We start from the raw sequence: 6,000 nt of genomic DNA on the forward strand, positions 1-6,000 counted from the left end.
TACTCACCATATAGTGGAAATGCTAACTAATAAATGGTTGTAGCTATAGCTGTTACCTTTTGTCAGCTGGAAAGACATTGGGTAACAAATCACTCTACGAGAGAGATGTATTACACCACAAATTCTGGCAAATGATGTTGCAACAGATATGCATCATAAATAAATAAATAAATACATATTTATTTTTAAAGTTTTTGCCCTTTCAACTAATTCATAACACACACAAATGAATAAATGCTTGATCGGATCTTTCATTTTATTTTTTTCAAAATAGAATCACAGAAATATCTATTAATTACTTTTATTATGTCCACATTAGATTACATCCTCCAGGAGTTACTTTACTGTTGCTTCCTCTCTTACTTGGTCTTAAATTCTTTTAAGTCTGTCAGGATAGGCAATTAGCTCAACTACTTATACCAAGTTAAGCAAACCTTTCTTATGAAATTCTTCATAAAGCCAGCAATAGAACTCAGAGTAATACAGAATCCCTTTATATCAAGCCACACAGCAATTATTGTTATGACCACCCACAGAAAACTGTATCAACCCTCACCACACTTTGTCATACAATAAATTAATCTTAAAAATTACGCTATTGGATACTTGCAAGAATTTGCATCCAGTGTGTTTCACTGTATGGACACAGTTATTATTTCATTTTATCTGTATAATACAATTGACATTTGATTTCTTGCAATCACATATATTTTATGATAGATTTATGCCTTTTTTTTTGTCAGTACCATCAAACACAAGGAGTAACATTTTGGAAAACTAGCATCTTTTTTTACCTTGGTATATTATTTTTCATTAATCATTATTATTTACATTAAGAATAATATGCAAAGCTGAAACCACCATTATTAATTATTTTCAAATGCAATTCCTTAATTGACTACTATAACCCAGTTAGGTTCCTCTAATATGCATCTCTGGAGTAAACCTCATAACCAACACTATTCTATCTCTGCAGAAACTATTAATGACAACTATCTCCTCAGAAGTAAATTCACACATTATATAATATTCTACAAAGTGATGGCGTCCCTAATTTCTGGCACTAGAATTTAATCTTATGATATTCTGTTAGTGTAATATGTAACAAACACACTGTGCTACTTTCATTGTAAGCACGCCTGGTTCCCACCGGTGAGAGGTAGGCAGTCTGAGTAATGTTCAGGTGTCTTAATGCAACAATGAAGGTGGTGTACAATCAACAATATGCAGCTTTTAGATTCTGCTTTTGTCTCAACAAATCTTTCGGTGAGGCCTATATGATGTTACAGGAGGCCCGTGGACAGTCTGTTCTCTCCTGAATCACAACTGAGAGACATTTTATATTATTTAAAGAGGGTAGACAACCAATTTCAAAGGATGGTGGATCTGGCACTCCAGTTATTACTCTTTTGGAAGAAATTATGAACATCGCTGCTATCATCGTGAGAGAGGATGAATGAACAACCTTGCAAAATATGAGGGCTATCCACAAAGTACATTATGTTTTCGTTTGTGTCCGTTAGGGGCAGGGCTAGCGCGGCCATCTTGGTGTCGTGGCATTCCGCCGCTCAGTCGGCATCCTGCCGTGCTAGTGAGAGGTTCGTGCTGTACTCCGTTGAGTTACTGTGACAGTTTGAAATGTCAGCGTTAATTGAAAATGCCGCGAAGTGTGAAGTGCGTGCTGTAATAACGTTTCTGACTGCAAAAAACTGCACACCGATAGAAATCTATCAGCAGCTTTGTGAAGTGTATGCGGACAACATAATCACTGAAGGTGGAGTGCGTCAATGGGTCATAAAATTAAAAAATGGCCGAACTAACATTCCCGACGAAAAGCGAAGTGGAAGACCAGCATAGTGACTGCCGAACTTGTCGAAAAAGTCGATGCCATGGTTCGTGAAAACCGTAATTTCACAATAACGGAACACTCTATGAGTTTTCCACAAATTTCACGAAGTTTGTTGCACGAAATCATTACCGAAAAGCTTGGTTACAAGTTTTGTGCAAGATAGATACCAAAAATCTTGACAGAGATTCACAAAAATCAGCGAATGGCTGCAGCGTTAACATTTTTGGACGCTTACGAGAAAGATGGCGACTCATTACTCGATCGCATCGTTACTGGTGACGAAACATGGGTTAAGCATGTGAACTGCGAGACAAAATTGCAGTCAATGCAGTGGGGGCACACAAATTCCCCCCAAAAAACCCAAGAAATGCATGCAGACAATGTCGGCAAGGAAGGTGATGGCGACTGTCTTTTGGGACAGAAAAGGTGTGATTCTTGTGGATTTCCTGGAAAGAGGCACTACAATAAACTCTCAAAGGTATTGCCAAACTCTGCACAACCTCAGAAGAGCAATACAAAACAAGCGCAGGGGAAAGTTGGGCTCAAAGATCTTGCTGATTCACAACAACGCCCGGGCGCACACGGCAAATGCCACTCGCGAAGTTCTCAAATCTTTTAAGAGGGAGTTGTTTCCTCATCCGCCATACAGTCCCGACCTGGCACCGAGCGACTTCCACTTATTCCCAGCAATGAAGAAGTGGTTGGTTATGCAGCATTTTGATGGTGCAGTGTTTTGATGACGACGCACAGCTTCAAGAAGAGGTAACCATGTGGTTGAAGGCGCAGGCGGCCGAATTTTACGACGAAGGAATTTCCAAGCTCGTCCATCGCTACTATAAGTGCCTTAATTTAAATGGCAACTATGTAGAAAAGTAGTATTTAAGTGTGGCTTTCATCTGTATATAATAAAAAAAATTTCCAATACTTTATTTATTTTTAGTTCCAAAACGTAATGTGCTTTGTGGATAGCCCTCGTACTTTCTAAAGTATTGAAACTTTTACTGGGTGCCACTCACATGTTAGCAACAGAAAATTTACAGATGAGACATGCAATGGGTTCAATACTGCTGATTCCAAAACAAAAGGACATTCACTTGCATGTCTGCATGCAATTGAAGTTGATGTTAGAGGAAGATCGATGGTTTCTTTCCAAAGTAATCACTACTGAAGAAATGTGGCTACATCATTTTGATCCAGAGAGCAAACAGTATAGCTCAGTGTGGAAGTCTCCATCACCAACCCCCAATAAAGCAAAAGTGGTTTTTCTTCTGGTGGAAAAGTCATCTCATTTTTTGGTATTCATGGAATGGTTTATCAACATCTGTACCTACTCACACGTCAGTAAACTGAAACCTTTGCAAGTCCATATCAGGTGCAAAAGCCCACATACATGTGAAACAGGCTGCATACTACACCCCAATAATGCACGGCTGCACATTGCAAATTATGTTACTGAATATATTGTAAAAACCAACATGAAGCGCATTCCTCACCGTCCCTATAGTCTGGATTTAGCCCCATGTGACTCTCTTTCTATTCCCTAACCTGAAGAAACATCTTTGTAGGAGGCATTTTCCATCATCAGAAGCAGTAGGGAAAGCTACAGAAGCAATTCTGAAGGACCTTCAAGAAAATAGTTTCCATTATGTCTTTGCAGACTGGCAGAAACGCATCACATCCAGAGGAGGCTGTTTTGAAAATGACCATCAAAATTATGAGGATGAGTAAAAGGTATGTTGTCAAAAAATTATATTCATTCCTTACTGAACTGCCCTCATAGAAAGAGCTGCTAAAGTATAGCACAGAAGATAAATGAAAGGAATATGCAATGACACTTTCATTCAAAGACTATAATAAACTGAAGTCATCATGATTTAGAATGGTCCCCTGGGACATGGTTCTTAAGATTGTGTGTGATCACCTCGGACAGCAATGCATGCTCTGCAACGTGCTCCCATGCTGGCCACAAGGTCGATGAGAAGTAGGCATGCCATTCCTCCACCAACACATCCCATGCATGAGCAATGGGACTTCAGTTGAGGGAATGGGCAGGCCAGTCCATTTGCTGAAAATCCTCTTGTTCCAAGAATGCCTCCACCTGCGCAGTTTGATGTGGTCCCACATCGTCGTGCATAAAAATGAAGTCATGACTGAATGCATCCCTGGAAAGACGCTAGCTTGGGAAGGAGTACTCTGTCACAATAATATTGAACGTTTTCAAAGATTTGGAGATCAGAATGCCTCCCCAACCATAAAACGTGAGTCACCACAATGATAATGTTTGACAATGATCTTGAATGCATTACCAGCTGCCAGAGATGGCGGTCATTTGTGCTTACGTGTGTGAATGAATGTGCGTTTTCCTTTTCTGAAGAATGCTTTGGCTGAAAGCTAATATGTGGAAGTCTTTTTGTTGTGCCTGTCTGCAACTCAATGTGTCTTTTCATGATGAGTAGCAAAACTTTTCCGTGTTATTGCATTCATGACACAGCACACAATACCAAGTACTTACAGAGAGAGGTGGTATACCTGCAACTAAAAAATAAATAAATAAAAATTGCTGTCCAAAGTTGCCCTTGCTTCCTTATTTGTACTGACAAGTTGTGAGAAAGGCTTGTGAGAGAAAACAATCTACTGCTACTAAAGCTTCTCCTAGTACCCCATGGTTTCGGGATCGTTATAGAGAGACTGAAATTAGAAGTAATATAATGGTAAACTAAGGCCTTGTAGATATCCCTCTATACAGTTCAGAGGTCTATAGCATGCAACTAGAATCACTGCATGCCTGCAGCATCGAAAAATGTATTCCAATTTCTTTTACATTTTCCACGGCTATTAAAAGTTCTCATTTAACATAATTCAGTGTTTAAAAGTAAAATGTGTAGTTAAATGTGATTTTGTCTTTTTCATAAATAGTCACTATTAAGTTATTAGCACACACCCTTATGTAAACATCAGACATGTCAGAAAAACAGACAGCACATGCCACTGGACAACAAAAATTAAAGTAACTATTTTTAAACTGTCAGCAAGTTCTCTTATTATGTGTTTGTTCCACCAATTCAGTTTAAACTGTGTGTCAAAATTCAAGTCTTTCCCAAATAGGATGATAACCTACAATGTCTGATGATTGAGGTGGGTTAACTATTAACACAACATCTTGTCGAGCCTTTAGTTCAGATAAATCACTACTGCACTCCTCCTAAGTTGAGAATGTAGAACACAAAATGTCTACCTTACGTAAATCTCTATTTTGTTCTACAATATTCAAACTGACGCTACCGTCTGAAGTTTGTTTTGTATCACCGTTCTGGTACTTACCATATAACTCCTCTGTTACATACACGATAGTAGATCCTAAATAAAGTCTGATAAATTTTTACTTATTTCTTTGTCCATATGACAGGATTCACTTACGAGTTCTTCTAATTTCTGATCAGCTGCTTGTAATTCAGCCATTAACTTATCTCCTTGGATGTTTTATTATTATTATTATTATTATTATTATTATTATTACTTATTGAGCATTCATTGTATCACGCACATTGAAATGGGATCTGTCATGTTGCTGCAGAAAAAATTAATAAACCCATATTATATAATAGTGTCCGTGAACAAATCTTAAAAACCACATATAAAAACCAAACAAATTTAAGTTTATATTATATAAGTTTACAACAATAAAGTATTTAAATACACTATAGTGCAATCACGAATGATGCTGGTTCGCAATTGCTGAGACAAGGTTGGCGGTTGCGTTGTTGCTGGTTCTAAGGGACAGTTGTGGTAGGCACATACACTTGCTCGATGAAAATGTGTATCCTGCAAGTTATATCTCCCCCTTTCTTGTGTGGAATTTTTCACTCGTCAGCACCATCAGCCATGACAACTCCCAACAAATGGAATAAAAATTCACTAAATAACTTGCTATGTTCACATATAATGCTCGCTTTGCATAAAACATTCATAGCATAGTGTTCAGAATACTACCAAAGGCTCGTTTGTTGTCCGAGAATGAGTGACATAGGTGCACAGAACAAGCCTAAACTTGAATGCCATCATTCATGACCTCAGCTGTGTGTGTATATTGAGGAATGCTTTTTCAAAACTCAATAAATGCAAAAAGTAAATTTTTGAGGAAACGCATTTTA

Source organism: Schistocerca americana, chromosome 1 (genome assembly GCF_021461395.2).
Source record: "Schistocerca americana isolate TAMUIC-IGC-003095 chromosome 1, iqSchAmer2.1, whole genome shotgun sequence".
NCBI lineage: Eukaryota > Metazoa > Arthropoda > Insecta > Orthoptera > Acrididae > Schistocerca > Schistocerca americana.